The sequence below is a fragment of the Schistocerca cancellata genome, chromosome 4 (assembly GCF_023864275.1).
Source record: "Schistocerca cancellata isolate TAMUIC-IGC-003103 chromosome 4, iqSchCanc2.1, whole genome shotgun sequence".
In the NCBI taxonomy this organism is placed as follows: Eukaryota; Metazoa; Arthropoda; class Insecta; order Orthoptera; family Acrididae; genus Schistocerca; species Schistocerca cancellata.
In genome coordinates, this window is record NC_064629.1 from 913,603,575 (window position 1) to 913,625,823 (window position 22,249).

The window sequence follows — 22,249 nt, forward strand, 5'->3', positions numbered from 1 at the left end:
GAATGGGGGACTATTTTACCTCCAGAATATTTTACCCAAGAGTACCATACAGTAAAGCTGCATGCCCTTAGGAAAAGTTACAGCTGTAGCTTCCCCTTACTTTCAGCCGTTCGCAGTACCAGGAAGCAAGGCCGTTTTGGTTAGTGTTACAAGGCCAGATCAGTCAATCATCCAGACTGTTGCCCCTGAAACTACTGAAAAGGCTGCTGCCCCTCTTCAGGAACCACACGTTTGTGTGGCCTCTCAACAGATACTCCTCTGTTGTGGGTGCACCTACGGTACGGCTATCTGTATCGGTGAGGCACGCAAGCCTCCCCACCAACGGCACGGTCCATGGTTCATGGGCGAGGGAAAATGCAGGTAAGCGTTCGTAACTATTACTAGACAGCCCGCTGAGCCGTAGCAGGAAGCGCAAACATTGCGAACATGACAGCAGACACAATGTCATTCTGCACACTCTGCAATACGGAACAACACCATGCAACATCCGTGCTCCACCTCTCCAAGGCATTCTACGACAGATGAAAAGTTAGAAGCAGGGAAATCTGTCCTTAATTGAGGCACTACACTGCAGACGGAACTACTGCCTCCACTGGTTAAATGAGCACAAATGGCTGCCTAACCTGCTACGGTGCCGCGAGGTTTGGCTTTAAATACCCGTTTTTCAGAGTTCTCGTCCTCAGTGTCTTGTCATTCTGTCTCCATCACTGATTCCGATGGAGTGTCTCCCTCGCTAGTTACAGATTAACTCTACTGGCGAACCGTGATGTGCTACTTGCTGCCTATTTGAATACTTGAACTACGAGACTGCAGCCTGCCGGCTGTGGTTGGACTTATACGCTCCACATTTTCGCCACCGACAGGTCACTGCCGTGACTGCTAGAAGATGCCAACTTACTGTGCCCTCCTCTGATGAAGTGCCAAACCGACTGGCTACAAGTTGCCATCTTCTGATTGTTGATTGGGCCCCTGAGGACCACCAACGAGACAGTACGCGTACCGCCTTCCTAGCAACACTCTCTGTGTGTTGAGGGAGACCTGGACACTGTCTAATTATGCATTGTTGAATCAAGTTTTATGGCAAAGCAGAAATAAACTTCACGTAAGAAAACTAATCTCTCTTGATATCCTAACTAATCTCCTCTAACAGAGTTCCTCTCAATATTATACAACAGCTTGCCCTAACAAACAACAAGTCAACTAACCATTATGCAGAACATAGAATGCCAATATATCCAGCAATACGCACTGTCTCATAGTAACACTTACTACTGGCAAAAACTACTATGCAGTGTAATGAACAAATGCAGAAGGCCATATCTACATCTGCATCTACGTAGATACTCCGCAAGCCACCGTAAGGTGCGTGGCAGAGTGTTCCCTGTACCACGACTTGTCATTTCCTCTGCTGTTCCACTCGCAAATACAGCAAGGGAAAAACTGAGAGGCACCCACATGCCTTGCTCATACTGTGGCATCAAGCAGTCAGGCCTGCAAGATGAGTGGTCTGCCAAGCGAGTGGATTCATTCTTATTTATCGAGTAACATGAACTCTCGTACTCACAATTAAGTTACAAATTATCCTCCTGTATGAATAATACGCAACGGAAACGCACATCTGACTATCAGTGATTTACAGAACTCATACTGTTCACTACGCACTGGCAATACCACATTTTCTTTATGTCTTTCATTTAACGGCTTTTATCAACACGTGGCCACCGCACTGAATATGAATGGCGCACACATTATAAATTCGGGACATCAAGACAACATACAATTCGAAGGAAAAGTCCACCAATCTTTTTATTTTCACTATCTTATTTATTCCGATAAATTCTATAACCTAAACACACAAATTCTATAACCTACAACAATAACACATGAGAAATTCCGCCCAGTGGGCATGGCTTTACATTGGTGACTCTCTATATTATGGTCTCGTAATTATTTAACGCTACAGTGCACTTTCTGGATAGGATGGTGGATCTTTTATTATTTCTCACACTTCGACTCTCACAATCATCATCACGAAACTTTCCTCCAGACCGAGCGGTACAGAAGGAACAAGCATAACCCACTAATCTTTTGAAACTACCTCGCTACTCTCCCATACAAACCACACATACCCAAATTATATGACATACACCACACTACAATATGAAATACTACACAAGTAATAGTCACAACATTATCACTTTCAGCTTTCCCACTTCAATTAATATTTATCCCAGTTTCACACGACACTGCCCCACTTCGTAATTCTACTTTCCTACTATGAACTCTGGAGATATATGCACGTCTTCCTGTGCAATGCAAGCCAAGTGGCGTTGCTGGGTAGACGGCCGACTCACCTTGCTTCTCTCTCAGAGTTTGAATCTAGCGTCACACGGAATCATATCACTCAAAGTAATATTAAGAACATATTCATCACACACGCGAGTCCTCAACTGATACCATGGACGAGTACTTCTCTTTATCTTTTGTCTCATACACAGTTTGAGGCTCACACAGTACTCACCACGTGGAAGTACTCGTCTCTAATTTCAAGTCCTGCACACGCCATTTCTTAAATATTTCAACTTATGGTACACACGCTATTTCTTAAGTATTTCAACTTATTGCTACACATGGTTTCATTGTGACCGTTGGTCACTTCCAAAGATTACTACAATCCCATTAATATTACCTGCCTGACATTTAATTCTCCCCACAAAAGTTCCTGAAATAGAGAAATTATTATTTCAAATTACTCTTAAATATTCCACATGCATACCATGTCTCCACTCTTTCGTCATTACGGAGCACAACTAAAACAGGTCATAACAGCACAAGATCCAGCGGCAGAGTGCTGAAACATGGCCATTCTCGAGGTGCTCTCGCACCTCTGCTGAAGTGGGGGAGCACCTTGCTACCGTATTGGTCAGCCACATTTCAGGCGCTCAAAGCTCAGGTAAGTTTCCTCTCTTTGGTCCCACCAAAGTTGGCCACAGGATCGACTCAAAGATGATCATATATTCAGATTCACTATCTGCGGTTAGCAGACGACCATACATTCATTCATTTCAAAAGATCTCATTTATTTTGTGGGAGTGCACATGTGATCAATTAAATAAATAAATTGTCATTCTTTGCCACACTGGTATCCGGCTTCGCTGTATTAATTGAAATTGAGTTATTTTACAAAAAAAATGTGTTGTTCTGACAAAAATAATGAAGTATGTTGTACCTATTTTCAATGTCGGGCGGTACTGTACCCTTTCAAAACGACTGTCTGTACGCCTCCGTATGAGCCCTAATTTTTCATATTTCTCGTATGTTATTTTCGTGGTCCTTATATGCGCGATGCATGTTGGCGGCAGCGGAATCGTTCGGCAGTTCTCTAAATTTTCTTAATAGTGCTTCCTGAAAAGAACGCTGCCTTCCCTCCAGGGATCCCCATTTGAGTTACTGAAGCATCTCCGTAACACTTAGTTTTGTCCGAACCTACCGGTAACACATCTAGCAGCCCTCCTCTGAATTGCTTCGATGGTTTCCTCCAATCCGCCATGGTGCGGAACACAAACACTCGAGCAGTACTCAAGAACAGGTCGCACCAGCGTCCTATATGCGGCCTCCTTTACAGGTGAACCACTCTTTCCTAAAATTCTCCCAATTAAACGAAGTCGACCATTCGCCTTCCCTACCACAGTTTTCGCATGATCGTTCCACCTAATATCGCCACGCAACGCCCAGATTTTTAAAAGACTTGTCTGTGTTAATCTTGACACAAGTAATACTGTGTCCGAACTTTACAGGTTCGTTCTGTCCACTCATCCGCTTAACTTACGTTTTTCCACATTTAGGGATAGCTGCCATTCATCAGATCAAACGGAAATTTTGTCTAAGTCATCTTATATCTTCCTACAGTCACTCATCTTCGACACCTTACCTTACACCACGGAATCATCAGCAAACAACCGCAGACTGCTGCCCACACTGTCCGCAAATCATTTATGTATATAGAGAACAACAGCGGTGCTATCGCACTTCCATGGGGCCCTCGTTAACAGCCTTCAGTGGGGCACCGTGTCAAATGCTTTCCCCAAATCCAGAAATATGGAATCTGCCTGTTGCCCTTGATCCATAGTTCTCAGTATATCATGTGAGAAAAGCTGAGTTTCGCATGAGTGATGCTTTCTAAACCAATGTTGGTTCAAAACCTGACCATAACGTAGGTCGATGTCACGGAACAGAATTTCGGGACACAACAGTTTATTTTAACTGTAACCAGGTATGACTGAAGTACGCTAAACCAAATTTATTTCGAGTTCGTTATCACCACCAATTACGGTCTCTAAGTATCGTTGTAACTACACTGTGCAACAGAATTAAAGGATTACTTCACCGAAACGCAGTAATTATCTCCTATCACGATGCATAACTTTTAAAATTGGCTCAAAGGTGGCTACAACCTTCCTCTAAATAGTACAAAAGCGCGGGGACCTGCGACATTAGTCTTGACTTGGCAACGCTTCAAACAGCAATGTGTCGACACAGGCGAGAAAAAGGCCACAGCTCAAATGTTCATGTAAGCTGTAAGGTTGGTTAATTATGTCACATTGGCATCAAATTTCACTCCAATTGTGTCCAACGTCACCCTGGACGTATCACAGAATGGGAAGGTCATCACAGCACCTCCTACTCACATATCACCTCTTCCTTTGATGCCTCTACTACGTAAGTCAGAACCGCACTCATCGTTGAGATCACGCGGTTTTCTTATGGGTGGCTGAGAAAAACATTTCAAACACACCGCAGCACAGAATCCAGACGAAAAGGCCTCGTCGGGTGGCATAAATGGCGTCAATGAAACAACCATTTTCCCTGGGACGTTGATTCCCCCATATTTCGCAGTCGGAAATAACGGTTAAAAATGCGTCGGTGTTCATTTGTTCCCGAGAGAATTTTGCACCAAACTCTCCTGGGAACAAAGGAACGCCGACGCGGTTAGGAAACACAATAACATAGTGCTCACCGCGTTTTGCGAAGCGAAAAGCCGTTTATAAAAATACGAAATTACAAAAAGTACGTTAATATGTGTGTGCAGTGCCCTCAGAACGCAAAAGTAGAAGAATCAGTCAGAACAAAACGGGAGTAATAACAAATGTATACGCAAAAAATTTTGACAAGCCAAAGGCTTTTTTTAAAAAGAAAATCAGTGGGTGTGTTAACTCGTCGATGAAACTCACATTTACATCGTTTGGTTTGAGGATGACAAGCTATCAGTGCAGGACACAGTACAGTTGATCTTTCAAAACCATATAACGTAAAATCACGGTAATACCAAAGCGAACCAAAACTTTCTTTAGGCCTCACTTTGCTAGATAAGTTGCAAACTAAAATATGTTCACTTTTTACAATTTTCAATAAAGAAAACCCACTGATGATGTCACAGAGGTGCTGAAGCATGTTTGGGTAAAAAGAAAAAACAGTGTATTTGCAAAAAGGTGGAACATATATCCTATAATTTAACTACAAACATGGAAAGAAAGTCAAGAGATGCAGATCAAAAAGATGAAGACTTTCTTATGCCAAAATAAACTAGAAGTTCCTCACTAAACAATACAAGCAATTACCTTTCATTCTATGGCAGAAAACGAAAGGATATTCAATTATATGTATACAAAAAAAAAAAATAATATGCGATTAAGTACTAATATGTAGCATTTTATCCTACTTTACCAAGAATATTATTTTTCTCGGAAATAATTTCGTTGAACTCTTGACAGGAAAATTTGAAATTACTCAACAACATAATCGTCAATGTAATTGTGTTGGTTTGCATTTTACTGCGTTCCTTTGTCGATTTAGCCTTTACGAAAGAGAACATCCTCTCGATGTTGACTTTACGAGCTGGAACTTCAAAACAAGATTCTGTCAGTTTCTGTAATTCCGAATAAAATTCTTCATTATGCTGTGATTTGGAATAACCTGTCCACTTTTCATGTGGCAGAAGCTTTTTAAAGGCATTCGTGCAGTTTTGCCACTAATCAAAGAATTTTTTGTTATCCAACTTCACAATTCTTCCCAAGTTGGAACATGAGGTAATGTCATCCACTGAAAGTGCTTTGATTTGGTGCTACATTCACACGTCCAAGTTTTCAAGCAATCTTTGTCAATTATGAGGTGTGGCATCGCCCGCTCGATCGGCCGCACTTCCAAATACGCGGGCGCCAGTTAACGCCGCCGAGTTTCCTGCAGCTCCATCACGGTACGAAGGCGCTGCTACGACCGATTATGCCGCTGCCAATGAGGTGCAAGCATCCCGTCTCCGGAGCTGCAGCAGCGAGTGTACCTAAGTACTGAGCCCTTTTTGTGTGTTTGACAGCTGAATAACGTTTTCAGACTTCCGTAGTGGGCAGGGATTCACATCTTCTGATAGACATTGCACTGAGGAGTGGCAGATTTCTAAATCTTTTGTAACTGCGTATATTTTTACATACAAATCTACAGTTAGCTACTGATGCTGCAAATACCGCAACGAAGTTATGTATTTTTTTACTATTTGATATTAGATGTAGAATAATAATATCTAAAATCTCCGTTCATGAACGGAATCTGTTCCTCGCTCCTGTGTCGAATAAAGAACCACACAGCGTGCAACTAAGCCATAACAGCCTGGCGACGAGCAAACGGAAAGTGGAACTAGGAGCTTTGAACACCAGAGTAGAACTTTTTTTGTTTCTATTGAATTTTCTTTTTTGTGTGTGTGCGTATATTGTATTGGCATACGTAACCTGAAATATTTAAGGAACCATGCCAAACCAGGGAGAGCAACATCTAAGTGCTGAGAAGCGTTTAACATCTCTTGTTTGGTTTCAGAGTCAACAAATAAAAGAACTGCTGTCAGCAGTATCTTGCCTAGTACAAGCGCAAGCATCCCAGCAGCAAGAAGCGCCAGAAGCTAAAGATGGGATTCAGCTGTTGCATCCGCCCTTCCAGCAGTTCGGTGAGATGAAGGAAACATGGAAGACTACATAACACAGCTGCATCAACGTTTCTATGTGTACAAAATCACAGGTTAATCACGTCATGCCTTTTTCTTTTCTTCTATAGGAGTCTACAGACAGCGCCTCCTAGTGAAACTGTTTGCCCTCAGTGAGCCCCAGATCCAGCCCTACGAGGTTATAATTGCAAGGTTAGACGGCTTTTTTGAGAATCAAAAACACATTGCTGCTGCACGATATAAATTTTTTCACGCGCAACGTCGTAGTGATGAAATGTCGTGTGACGAGGGCCTCCCGTCGGGTAGACCGTTCGGCTGGTGCAAGTCTTTCGATTTGACGCCACTTCGGCGACTTGCGCGTCGATGGGGATGAAATGATGATGATTAGGACAACACAACACCCAGTCCCTGAGCGGTCGGGCCCTTAGGTTTGACAGTCTGTCACGCTGACCACTTTTTTTTTTATCTCAATCCTATAAAGAATGGATTGTGGAATTGCAGGGCATGACTAGAAACTGAAATTCAATTGTCTCTGTGGTGTAACTTATTAGAATCGAATGCTTCGCGATGCTGGTATTCAGAGTCAACCAGACCAGAGATGGAGGGCCGAAATTCTAAAGAGTCGCAACCCTAGCCTCAGTGAAGTGCTTAAAGTTACCGACGCACGAGAAGTTCAAGATCTAGCCTAGAAAGACTCCTGTCTACCAGTTATCGCGGTCCCGGCACTCGCATGTTAGCATTGCGTAAGCAAGGCTGAACATACTACATACAGCCTTTGCCGCGCCGACGCCAAACTAATTACAGTGCCACAGCTCCGCGCAAAGCGAAGTAATGTGTGAAATCCAGAATGAGATTTTCACTCTGCAGCGGAGTGTGCGCTGATATGAAACTTCCTGGCAGATTAAAACTGTGTGCCCGACCGAGACTCGAACTCGGGACCTTTGCCTTTCGCGGGCACTTGCCCGCGAAAGGCAAAGGTCCCGAGTTCGAGTCTCGGTCGGGCACACAGTTTTAATCTGCCAGGAAGTTTCAATGTGTGAAATGCTATGCCACCTATGATCACAAGAATTGCTTCTTCAGACAATATGAATGAGAATTTTTCCATCGCAGGGGACATAAAAGTTCAGTCTGCCTGCAAAAGATTCGAAAGCCCTCCTCTGTTTCACGTAGGAACAACGCAAAGCAGGAACGGATGGGAATCAATGTCATTTTATGTTCAGATTCTGCGCCACCTCCTGTTCTAAAATTAGACAAGCAAAGACGCAGAAAACGCACACACACGTGTTTGATGCGAATACCACTCACTTCAAAAAGGCTCTCCCAATCTCGAAATTCACAAAAGGGCTCTAGCACGCAGGTGGATACAGAACAGTTTTTCACCAAAAGGAATGGACAATTGTATTTGGAGAAAACACCGCAAACTGTGGACTGCATTGCACATTTGTAACCAGTCAGTGCCTTTTCAAATAGATATCGGAGCTTCTGCCGCGTTGCTTAACCTAGATACATATGGAAATATTCTCCAACCAGCTTTGCAACCATCAAATCGGCGTTTCACCGCCTATAATGACGTCAGCATTTCAGTGCTTGGAACGTGCTACTTAAGTGCAAAGTACAAAAATACAGCTAAGGAAGTACTTTTCACTGTAGTTCCATCACGCACGAGCTGAAATATTTTCAGCACGAATGCGTTTGATTCCTTCGGATTAGACATACAGGTTAATATGCATATACGTGACAAAAAAATTCCCATACCGTAATTCGACAACTCTGCGAGAAGTATCAGCTTTTGCTCTATGCTGCTCTAGGATGTGCAAAAGATTTTCACATTCACATTACACTGAAATCTAATGCGCAAACCATATTTTGCCGCTCACGTCCTGTGCCACATGCATTACGCGACGAAGTGGTTACGGAAATTCAGGGAATGAAATCCACTGCAGTCTTAAAACCTATTTCAGCAAGTCAGTTGGCATCACCCTCAGTCGCCATTGGTAAGCTAAATGGGAAGATTCGTCTTTGTGCAGATTTCAAACACACGGTAAATTCAGTCATTGATTCCTATCCGCTCCCACATACGGAGGAAATTTAGGATCGTTTAGTGGGAGGACAGTTCTTCTCAAAAATTGATCTTGCAGAAGTCTATCTACAGTTACCAATAGAAGAAGAAAATTTTTATTGTGAATACTCATGTCAGCTTGTTTGAGTATCAACACCTGCCTTTCGGAAGTGCTTCCGCGCCTGCGTTGTTTCAAAACTTTCTTGTTTTAATTGATTTCAGTACAAACACCGGAAAAACATCTTAAAAATTTGTGCTGTCTCTTTCACGTTTTAACTGAGATGGGCCCCAAATGTAACTTGCAGAAATGTTGTTTTTTTCGACACAATGAGTGAAAATTTAGAACATATTACGGACGCGAATGGTGACCGTTCTCCGACGAAACATTTGCAAGCAATTCAGCTGTTGCCATCTCCTAATAATTTACCTGAACTGCTTGCTGTTATAGGGAAAAGTGACTTACTACATCAAGTTCATTCCTAATGCGGCGCAAATCGCTGCGCCTCTCAACCGCGTCAGACGTAAAAACGTTCCGTTTAGTTCGACAAAAGGCTGTGACTAAGCTTTCTAAAGACTGAAAATAGCATTGCTTCGTCAACCTTGCCTTATGTACTACGATCCACTCAAACCTCTTGTGCTTGCAATCGATGATTCCTCCCATAACATGTGGCGGTTTTGCCCCGCACAATTGGCAACACAGAACGCCCCATAGCATTTTCTTGCATAATTTCGAACAGCGCTCAGATTAACTGTAGTCAGCTGGAGAAGGAAGCCCTGGCTAAAATATATGGTATCAACAAATTTCATCATTACCTGTATGGCAGAAAATTTTTCCTGATCGTGGACCCCACGCCTTTGAGTGCACTGTTTCATCCATCGAAACAAGTTCCCGACGCCACAGCAGAGAAGCTTGAATATCCGTTGCAATTATTGTCAAATTACCAGTACGAAATTCTGTATCGGCGATGCCTACAGCAAGTACCCTTTTATTATCCCAGTGCATTCGACGGCCGGCCGGTGTGGCCGAGCGGTTCTAGGCGCTGCAGTCTGGAACTGCGTGACCGCTACGGTCGCAGGTTCGAATCCTGCCTCGGGCATGGATGTGTGTGATGTCCTTAGGTTAGTTAGGTTTAAGTAGTTCTAAGTTCTAGGGGACTGATGACCTCAGATGTTGAGTCCCATAATGCTCAGAGCCATTTGAACCATTTTGCTTTCGACGAATGCCACGAGTAGTACCGAGGCTCTCGCTCCCATACTTTCCCTCAAAGGTTTGGGCAAACAATTGTTTCTGACAATGGACCTCCTTTTTCTTCACAACGTTGCAAACACAATGGAATACAGCATATCAGGACAGCATCGTTCTCCTAACTCTCTAACGACGAAGCCGAACGTTTCGTTCCAACGTTCGAGACGCAAATGTCAGAACTTTGAGCTTCACATTCACGCGAAGTAAGCCTTACTGGTATTTTTGAGTTCATATCGTACATTGCCTGCTCCTGACATTTCGCCGGCAGAACGTTTGCAGGGGAGACACTGCATGGAAAACACTCCGTTTGCTTCGTCCTTACCATTCTGCTCCAGCATCAGACTTCACTTCGAAGTTTCGCCCGAACCTTAGATTTCAATATAGAGCGTACAACATACATTTACGGGAATCCATCGTTGTTCTCAGATCAGCAGGCAGAGCGCAGTATGCTAGTCGCGGTAGCGCAGCCACGCATCAACACCAACAACATCAGGAACGGTCAGTGAATTCAGTGGTCCTGCCGTAGATCGAACTGTTTCAGATTTCTTCACTGCACGACCTCCGATGGCCGTGACGCAGCCACATCCGTGCGCCGCAACGCAAACTCCTACGCAGCTTACCTCCACCCGCGACCGTCTTCGCTTGGCCACCGCCATTCCCATGCACATCGACGCCGTCGCCGTCGGCTACTAGCCAGCGCCCTCCATGCTCTTACCTGTACCGTCGGGTAAGTTCTCCGCCTGGTTTTCGGGGGCAGTTTCTCTGACGCAATGAGAGGACGCGGCTGGTTTGCTCTGTACCCAACCAAGCAACCAGCCTCATCACTATTCGCGGCACAGGTCTATCCCAGTACCATAGAAGTTGGGCGGGGAGGGGTAGGCCGTACTTTCAGTTACGCCGCCGCGTTTTCTACAGCTGCCACCGCGGCACGAGAGCGCCTTCAGGAACGATTGCGCCACTGCCAATGAGATGCGAGCATCCCCTCTGCGGAGCACCAGAAGCGGGTGTGCTTAAGTTTCAACATTCATTCAATGAGTCCTTTTTGTATGTATACCAGTTGAATGACGTTTACAGACTTTTATAGTGGCCAGGGCTTGACACCTTCTGAAATGACATTGTATTGAAGACTGACAAATGTATAAATCTTTAGTATCAGTATATACTTCAGCATTCAGGTCTACTGTTAGCAACTGACATTGCAAATACAGCAGCAAAGTTACGTATTGTTTTTGCTGTTTCATATCAGATGTAGAATAAATTAATATCTGAATTCTCTGTTTATGAACGGCATCTGTTCCTTGCTTCTATATCCACTAAAGACCCGTGGAAGGAAGTCATAACATTAAATATTATTCATGTTTGCTCAAAATTCATTTCACGTGGTTTTGATGTGGATCTGATAATTGCCCTACAATTCCGAGAACTTTGACTGGAAATGTACGTATTAGCTTGGAACAAGTCGTGGTTGTTTGTTTTCTGCTTCATCGCTAAAACGACTAACAAAAGCCGAACTGGTGTGATTTGGATATATTTGGCCGAACAGCACCGTAAAAAGCCGGAATGTCCCGCTAAAGCCGACAATTGGTTATCCTAACTGAGAAAGAAGTTAAATTCCGTAACGAATAGAAGGAATCATTCGATAGTGACATTCAAAATTTCATTCATTTGTGCGGAATACCGAAATACATGTCCCAGGATAAAGCAACGGAATGCTTTGAACAGAAGTCCGTATATGTAGCATTACTCGGTACGTGTGGACTGTGAAATTCCCGCTGTACACACAAGAGAAACCACAATGTGGTATGGGACGGCGTATAACTAACAGATTCTGATGTTATGGAACAATGTCTGCGTTAAATGTCGGAATCGGTCTTTTGTTAATTCCCATTGCAACACACAAGAGAAACCTCAGTGTGGTGTGGGGCAGCGTGTAACTGACGGATTCTGACGTCACGGAACAAAGGTTGCATTAAATGCCGGAATTGGTCCTTTATTAAGTCTATGTAACTTCATACCAGAGTACGACTCAAACTAACGTCTACTTTGAATTGGAAAAACAAACTATAATCTGTAATATAACATTTCCAATGTTGAGATGGCTGTACGGGCACATTCAGAAAGCCAATAAAATTAAAAGCAAAAGAATTTTGCGTTAGTTTGACTACTAGTCAGGGACCAGTTGAATTTGTTGCCTATGAGAGGAAAGGTCTTCAGTATGTTCCTAGAAGAAACATATTCAACAAAGGTAACCGAATTGCGTAGCCAGTGTCTGCTTGAGGACGGCACGTAAACCGCTGTTGGGCTGCACTTCTTCTACGGCGGTTGAACAATAGCTGTTTCGGTCCGCCGGAAAATGAGAACCTTTTTCTGAACACTCCTTCAAAACAATGCAACCGCCTTCTCTACAACAATGACCCGTGATCTGCGCTTTTGTAACTCCAGTTTCCAAATTCCATACACTTCGAACATAACTTCGCTTACCAGACAGCGGTGATAACTATTAGCGACAGTGTCTCAACTTACTATAGTAGAGTAAACATATGACAAAACCACTCAATAATTAAGGCAGGTAATAAAATATAAGGGAATAAGTCAAAGAACGAAACGAGGCTGAAAATGACATACCGATTAATTCTGTGATAATAGGGAGCGTGTAAAACACCAGTGCAGAAAGTTGTGATGCATTAGCAGCACAGAGACCTGCTAGTCATGTGGAACCGAGGTGCAGCCTCGTTAGAACACAGAGTGGCACATAGGGAACAAATGGCGTCAGCTGTGTGGTTGGCACTGTTTGACTTAGTCCAGGTGTCCATAACGGACAACTTATTGTCCATAGCAACAACTAACGTTTTTAAAAATCTGTATAGCCACAGAGACAATTTTACAAGACTGGCACAAATCTTATATTTAAGCAAAATATTCTAGCTATCCAAGCATACTGGAGGTGAAAACACAACAGAATCATCAATATGGGTAAACAGTAGATTAACTTATAAAATAGCTCCCACCAAACACTTACTAAAAAATTCGTTATCAATCTCTAAATTGTAAAATGTACGAAGTGGCGGAACGTAAATTATAGTGATGTGAACTCGTAGGTTGTTGTGTAACAGTTTCAGTGCGCATTGGCTGCTGTGAAGAACGGTTCTGTCCGAATTTTGTTGGAAGTTGTTTCTTTTCTTCAAACGAAGTTGCAAATTCGGTTAGAACGGAGTACAATAAATTCCGGTCTGCCGTACGCAGCTGTTCAAGTTTCTTTTCAATTTCCGCTTTTACCGATGATGAAACTGAGGTAGAATTTATGTAAACTGCTCCTTCAGGCTACTGCAATGAGCGCATCACAGTTCGGCAATGAATGAAAATCCAGCGTGGTTAATCCTGGTGGAAGACTGGACGAGTTTTCGGGACTCCTCGCGTAGAAACGCAGTCTTACGACCTCCCTTAGTGTGCTCAGCGAAGCACAGTTCACCTTATCACCTACCTGTCGGTCGATACCGTGAACAAATACATTTAAACAACGAGCATCTGCTTCACGGAGTAATAGCTCATTGCTTTCGTTACTTTCCCCAAGCACATATGTAGGACACAGCACAGCTCTTATTTTGTCAGCAGAGTGCTCCAGAATTTTGGTGGTGGTGGAATGCTGGCCGCTGTAGTAGGTAACGCTATGTTTAACGTCATATCTATCCACTAGTCCTTTTGCAAGGATATCAAATGTTTTGCTATACCTAACCCTTCCAAGGAATGTATGTAAACGTGTTCCTTTGCTAGCAGCTTAAGGTTGTCACTCCATGCAGACAGTTTCCCTGCAGCCATTACATTTTGTATGGAATTGTAGACATTTTCGCCTGGTTTACCAGCGAAGGTGGGAACGAACAAATCTGTTTCCACATTAATTATTTTCTGGGATAGAACCGGCTGTGGAAACCCTGGAAATGAGGAAGCGACGCTAGCTCCTTTGAGGAGCCGAATCTACTAATGCTTCATTGAGATGCAACTGCAGATCTTCATGCTCCACCCTGAGTTGCTGAAGCCAATGGTGGCATCGCTTTAAACTATACACGTTTTCAGTAGCAGCTCTCGGCGACGCCTCGGGAAGCAACGGAACCCGGCGGCACCTTCCCCCTAAAAGCGAAACTCGCGTCTTACATTATTTGGTTGATCGACAAACGGCGTTTGCAGAGTCGAGCAGTTACACGCCGGCAATGCCCGGCGTCTGGATGGCGCTGGGTCATAGTAAGTCCGCAGCTCGTGATCGTGCGGTAGCGTTCTCGCTTCCCGCGCCCGGGTTCCCGGGTTCCATTTCCGGCGGGATCAGGGATTTTCTCTGCCTCGTGATGACTGGGTGTTGTGTGCTCTCCTTAGGTTAGTTAGGTTTAAGTAGTTCTAAGATCTAGGGGACTGATGACCATAGATGTTAAGTCCCATAGTGCTCAGAGCCATTTGAACCATTTTTTTGGTCATCGTAACCGCGACGTGGCTATGTGCTAAGGCAGCAGAGGCGGCGGGCCAGTTCGGTTCGCTTCGCGCATCTGCTGCGGGTAGACTGGGGCAGGCAGCCCTTACTGAATGTGCGAAGCACTCGTCCGTTGCGTCACAACACTCACAAGGGAACCTCCCCATCGCACCCCCCTCAGATTTAGTTATAATTTGGCACAGTGGATAGGCCTTGAAAAACTGAACACAGATCAATCGAGAAAATAGGAAGAAGTTGTGTGGAACTATGAAAAAATAAGCAAAATATACAAACTGAGTAGTCCATGCTCAAGATAGGCAACATTGAGGAGAACGTGAGCTCAGGTGCGCCGTGGTCCCGTGGTTAGCGTGAGCAGCTGTGGAACGAGAGGTCCTTAGTTCAAGTCTTCCCTCGAGTGAAAAGTTTAAATTTTTATTTTCAGACAATTATCAGAGTTCAGACACTGACACATAATCAGCTTCGCTCTCCAAAATTCCAGGACATGTTCAGATTTGCTTGGACATATGCAGGATTTGACGCTCTACACACGGAAAAATTTGAATACGCTAAAAACATATGTTTTGACAGAGCACAGAGAAAACTGTGCGACTGTGAAACTGTTGCATTCATTTGCTGCAGTTTATGTGACACACTCTTATGGTTTCATCACTTTTTTGGAAGTGATTATCACATCCACAAGAAAACCTAAATCGGGCAAGGTAGAAGAATCTTTTTACCCATTCGCCAAGTGTGCAAGTTAGGTGGGTCGACAACATCTTCCTGTCATGTGACGCACATGCCGTCACCAGTGTCGTATAGAATATATCAGACGTGCTTTCCCGTGGAGGACCTATGAGGTTGTGATCAAATGTTTTCGGTTCCCATTGGAAAGGCACGTCCTTTCGTCTACTAATCTCACGGTTTTGCGGTGCGGTCGCAACACACAGACACTATTATTATAACGAAATCTGAGGGGGGTGCGATGGGGAGGTTCCCTTGTCAGTAGGACGGCGCCACACAATGGTTCCGCGCATCCGCTCTTGCCTTAGTAATTTGTACGCGGCACGTCAAGGCCGATAACGGGGTGAAGAGATCCCGTATCTGGCGCCAGTTTGTACAACCCCTCGGTGGTGCAATCTGGTAGGGTTCCTGCACTTAACTTAGGATCCGCTTAGCAGCTAATAAATACACGAAACCTTCGGTTGCCAAATTTACCTTTATTGTAATTTTAATTAACGTCGAAGCCATAAAAACACCAAACATGGAGGCAAAATGTACGCATCTATATGCTACTTAAAAAAGGAATAAAATCACTTAAATTTGTTTCCACAAGAGGAAAATACAACGTCCCAATTCGGACCTCGCTAACACTTACATTTTACTGACATTAAATATAGCAAGATGAATAATTATACATGCGACGAGAACAAATGACTAACACTATCAATCTTTACAGATGAGGATACGGCTATATCCGCGAAGGTTTGCGCTCTGGCAAGGAAAATACTTAACTTCAACAAATAAGGTGATTACAGTAAGCCCTAACTCCACTCGAAAAACGTAGTAACAATATAAGCGAGACAAACGTACTGAAGGAGGATAGCCAGATGTGCCGTAGTAAAAAGGGCCATTATCAACGCCGTCAGGACGCGAACCCCGTGAACACGTCAGTTTCAGCTACCTGCAGCATACACAGAGTCATTTGTAGCTTCTTAAAAACAATCAATATGAAAAGGTGCAACGCCTAACACACTTCAAATGGTTCAAATGGCTCTGAGCACTATGGGATTTAACATCTGATGTCATCAGTCCTCTAGAACTTAGAACTACTTAAACCTAACTAACCTAAGGACATAACACACATCCATGCCCGAGGCAGGATTCGAAACTGCGACCGTAGCAGTCGCGCGGTTCCAGATTGTAGCACCTAGAACCGCTCGGCCACTCCGGCCGGCCGTAACACACTAATAAAATATAAACGACTACTTCACATTGAAACGTCCCCTTAGAATAAATTATACACGACTGTGCTTAAACTGACACACAATATTTTTAGCGCAACGCAATCTGACTTTCAAAAATCCCTACAAAGGAATGGCCCTGACTAACATAAACCTATACCTTTCACAAATCACTTACCTCACCAAAAATCTTCGTTACTCGAACTACTGCAATACGGCGAGCGCCACTACTGCCAGCTAAATAAAAGATTCAAACTACTGAAGGCAGTAACTACTGATAGGCATAGTTAGCAAATGAAAGATTTTAATAGAGAAGAAACAATGTATTTACCTTAATAGTCATCAAAAGTCATAATATATACAGCAGCTCATGACACCCATTTTTACAAATTTCAAAACTCCGCCATTTCTCTCCCCACATCCACCACTGCTGGCGGAATGGCCCTGACTAACATAAACCTATACCTTTCACAAATCTCTTACCTCACCAAAAATCTTCGTTACTCGAACTACTGCAATACGGCGAGCGCCACTACTGCCAGCTAAATAAAAGATTCAAACTACTGAAGGCACTGACTACTGATAGGCATAGTTAGCAAATGAAAGATTTTAATAGAGAAGAAACAATGTATTTACTTTAATAGTCATCAAAAGTCATAATATATACAGCAGCTCATGACATCCATTTTTACAAATTTCAAAACTCCGCCATTTCTCTCCCCACATCCACCACTGCTGGCGGCTCACCTCCAACTGCGCAACGCTACGCGCTGTTCATATCCAGCTGCCGCTGCCCAACACTACAATGGCAGACTACAATGCAAACTAGCCACAGACTGCACACAGCACAGCCAGTGATTTTCATATAGAGCGCTACGTAACGTTGCCAATAAGAAAACATAAACAGCCTACTTACAACATAACTATCTCGTCTTTAGAAAAAGTAAACAGCAAAATATTAATAACACCAAACATACTTCTACCTATAACAAACTAAGGTACCACGTAATGGAATATCGTCTTGAGCTCGTAGAATACTCGGTTTGACTTGTCTGTTTATAGGTCTTAGAACTCAACAGTGTCAGCTTAAGCAAACCCGCGAATACAAAACTCGAAATATGACAGGAATAATGATTGAAGCCACTGACAATGCTAGGCTGCCACACAGAGGAGACAATAGTAATTTACAGCGGCATACAACCGACCTTACATCTCCTATTTGGTATGATCAGAATAAACAATTTTGTGTATAATAATTACTTACAGTACCATGACAACCTCCGAATAACACTTATTACCCCACGTAGGTGCTGGTATTGAAAGGCACCTTTAGCAATACAGAGTTCGGGTGTATTCACTTATTGGAAGAATTTCAACTTTACATCCCTTTCCACATAGCTTTGTGTTTACACACTTCTATAACTTCTGCAACTAAAGAAGGGCATATAAATGCTCATATAACTGACACAGATTTCAGCAGAATAAAACAGCACCTTAGTATGACGCAAATGGCTTCATTTCCTTTACACGTGGGATATCTTCACCATTCAGTAATTCCGAAATATATTCAACAACGCGTGAGAGCAAGACGTCGCCGTGGTATCAGCTATTTACTTCACATAATTTCCTGCACAGACACAAGGCAGACGAAGCGTTTTCACATGCAACAGCGGCGAGCATCACACATTTCCTCCGTCACGCCACAGACACATTTCAATTTCAATCGCCAGTAACAAGAACCTATACATGCCCTCGCAGCAGAAAAGCCCCAAAACACAACAGTGCACCACCGCGATACCAAACCCGAGGTCCCATCAAGTCACTGCCGGGATCTCTCGCTGACCCTGCCCATAGCGTACAGGCGTCGTACCACAGGCCTCACGGTAAACGTCTACAAGCCACCTCCGATCCTGCGAATATCCACTCCGCTGTCTCCCTTCTCTCTCCCCAAACCACCCGACCACCGGCCTGAAACGCGGAAAGCAAAGATGGTGACCCTATAATCGATGGCAGCGATGACATTCTAAGTGCGAGAATACTGGCGCCAGCCGCGCCACGGCTCACAGTCAGTATTGGAAATCAGTGTTGGCTTGTAATTAATATAGGTGTACGGTACTCAGGTTCAGATGAAGAACTCGTGTTCGTCTATTGTTCATGACAAGGAGGGGGAGGGGGGGAGGTTACATGGCAAGGATTACAATGAGAGTGAGCGAGAGACGATAACTGCTGTACCACTAGACCCATCTCGAAGGAGAAATGAAAATTCAAAGGTAAAAGAACGATGTCATTTAGCCTCTTATCTAGGCGGCAGCTCGGAACAGAAGAGAGATATTCTTCGATAGCGACTACGAGAGCTCTCAGCCTCAGAAATCAGGTGATCCCTCGATGTAGTTTGATTGGCAAGGCAGCTTTTCTGACGACTATTCGGCATATTCCGGGGTGAACCAGTCGATTGTTATCGCATCAGCTGAATTGTGACGGACAAAGCAGGTGGTCTCTATGCAAGACTTTAATAATAAGAACTGCTCATGTACGGTGTCTGGGGCACCTTGTATACAGTACCTGCTTCCTTAGGGAAAAATTAAACACGGTAACTCAGAAGCAAGAGTTGGTCGAGTCATTCTCGGGTAGGTTCCAAAAACTAAACGTTCAGATATATGAGCTGACACAAAATGAAGAAGTGAATACGGTGTTACACCGAGAAGCTGAAAACAGTGCTCTCGAAATGTATTCACACAACATTACTGCTGAAATATCGCTTAGTGTACTGATGAAGGATCCTTCGGATTTAGCCGCGGACGCACTTAGTGAGTTAGATATAGCGGCCATGGGTTGTTTCGACAGTAAAGTGTCACAAATGTGGGCGTGATGGGCCTCTTAAGAGATTGTCATCAACCAAAGTGCTACGAATGTTGACAAGTGAGTCTCAAAGCACAGGAGTGCACGGTTAATGGTTCAAATGGCTCTGAGCACTATGGGACTTAACTGCTACGGTCATCAGTCCCCTAGAACTTAGAACTACTTAAACCTAACTAACCTAAGGACATCACACAACACCCAGCCATCACGAGGCAGAGAAAATCCCTGACCCCGCCGGGAATCGAACCCGGGAACCCGGGCGTGGGAAGCGAGAACGCTACCGCACGACCACGAGATGCGGGCACACGGTTAATAAACGAGGGACTAGGTCACAGGATCACATGAATGTGAATCTGTCAGACGTTGGAAAACGTTCCGAAGAAAATTAAATACGGCACATTTAGATTCAGAGATGGAATGCCGGTTTTGGGGTTTTCTCGATGGCAAGAAACATAGATTTTTAACAGATGCAGGGACGCGTGTATAGGACATCACACTAGATCTCTTACGTGGAAGATTAGGTCTACCCATTTTACAGGGTGATTAGAATTAAAGTTAAACTTTCAAAACGCTGTAGAAATAACACCACTGGTCATAATGACGTCAAATTGCAACGGAATATTATCGGAGAAGGGGAAAAACGTATGGCAGAAGGAAAAAAAAACCAGTGTGAAAATAATTGATCAATAGATGGCGCTATATGTGTTAGAATACTTAAATAAAAACACCTGTCATGCGCACGACCTACTGAATTTGGTATAAACACGCCGGGTATACGACTTTCCCTCCTTTCGCGCCTGCGCTCTGCTTGTAAAGCTGTATTACGAGAACGATGACTGAGCACACGTCGCTCTGCAGAAGTTCCGGACACTGAAGGGTGTGAAAAAAGGCGTTGGTCCGATAACTGCCGTGGGTCTGGAGAAAATGATTCGGAAATTCGGAAAGATAGGTTCTTTTGATGTGCAACCTGGTAGAGGGAGGAAACAAATTGATTGGACGTCAGTGGAAGCAGTGGCTAAAGCAATGCAGGAGGAGACGAGTGGTGGTGTGCAAACGTGTAGTGCACGGGGAATTGCCCGAACATTGGACATACCCGTGAGCACGGTGCGTAAAATCCCACGAATCATCCTTCATTGCTACCCATTCAAAATTACCCATGTGCACGAGTTGCTTCCTGGTGACCTGCCAGCAAGAGAGACCTTTCCTTTAGGATTTCTCACTGGCATGGGGGTGGCCGTGGAAGATTTTGTGAACAGACGAAGTCCACTTGCATCTGACAGGATATATCAATTCACAGAATTGTCGAATATGGGTAACGGAAAATCCACACGTAAATCAACCAGTACCACTCCAACCTGAAAAGGTCACGATGTGGTGCGGGTTCACGGCATCACTTATCATAGGGCCATATTTTTTCGAAGAGACAGGTATTTCCGGTTCTCTTAGGTGTACCGTCACTGTTAAACGCTATGAGTGTCTTTTGCGCAACCACGTCATTCCAGCTCTCCAACAGCGTGGATGTGTGGATGGGATAACTTTTATGCAAGATGGCACACCTCAGCGCATTGAAAATAAAAATAAGCAGTTGCTGAAGCGCCATTTCGGACATTCTAGAATTATCAGCCGCCATTTCCCTACAGCCTGGCGGTCCCGATCACCTGATCTTAATCCGTGTGACTTCTGGCTGTGGTGCTGTCTGAAAGATGTTGTGATCAGTGTTCCAATTGCAAACTTAGCTGTATTGAAGGCACGCGTTGCGTAACACATTCTGAACGTGACCTCGGAAATACTTCGATCACTTGTGGAACATGCTGTTTCCGATTTCAACTTGTTGCAGAGAACATATTGATCATTTTTCTTGCGCCAGTCACACGGAGATTAATAATCCGATTTTATTTATGCTTTTTATGCGTTTTTTGGCCTAAGGACAATTAAAAACCGATTTTTTGCATCCGATGTGATATGACCTTACGTGGTGGACGGGTTTACGTAACTAACCGTATCACACCTGTACAACCATGCACACTGCGTAGTACAGTTTCTTTAACGTCAAACGTACACCTTAGGCATTGTTGTACGATTCATGTGTCATTTGTAGTCGACCACTATTAAATTATGATGGTTACAGCGCCATCTATTGCTATGTTTTGTAACTATATACTTTTCTTCTGCCATACGTTTTTCCTCGTTTCCGATAATATTTCGTCACAGTTTGACGTCATTCTGACCAGTGGTGTTATCTCTACAGCGGTTTGAAAGTTTAACTTTAATTATGCTCAGTCTGTAGATTTCTTCCAATGGGCAACATTAATATAGACTTATTGGGGACAACAAACCTCAACTTTAACGTTGGGACTAGGATTTTTTTTTAGCACGTGGAGGCGCTGCCACAAGAGAGGATAGGGTATTCTGTGATTTTCTTACTAGGCATCATGACAAAATCTGTCTTTTACAGCATAGAGCTAAACGCGGAGGTACTTTTGTTTCCGCTGGTGATGCCACCACAAATGAGACAATATAGCAAGGCACAGCAATCATGGAGGTTCAGCCGGCGGCACTGCGTACATGCGTGCTGAAGATGGGTTACCATAATAAGCAACCATCAGGAACAGGGAAATTAGTTTGGGTATCTGTGGGTAAAGTCTTACCTCAATAAATGTTACGCGTGGTTGGGCCCCAG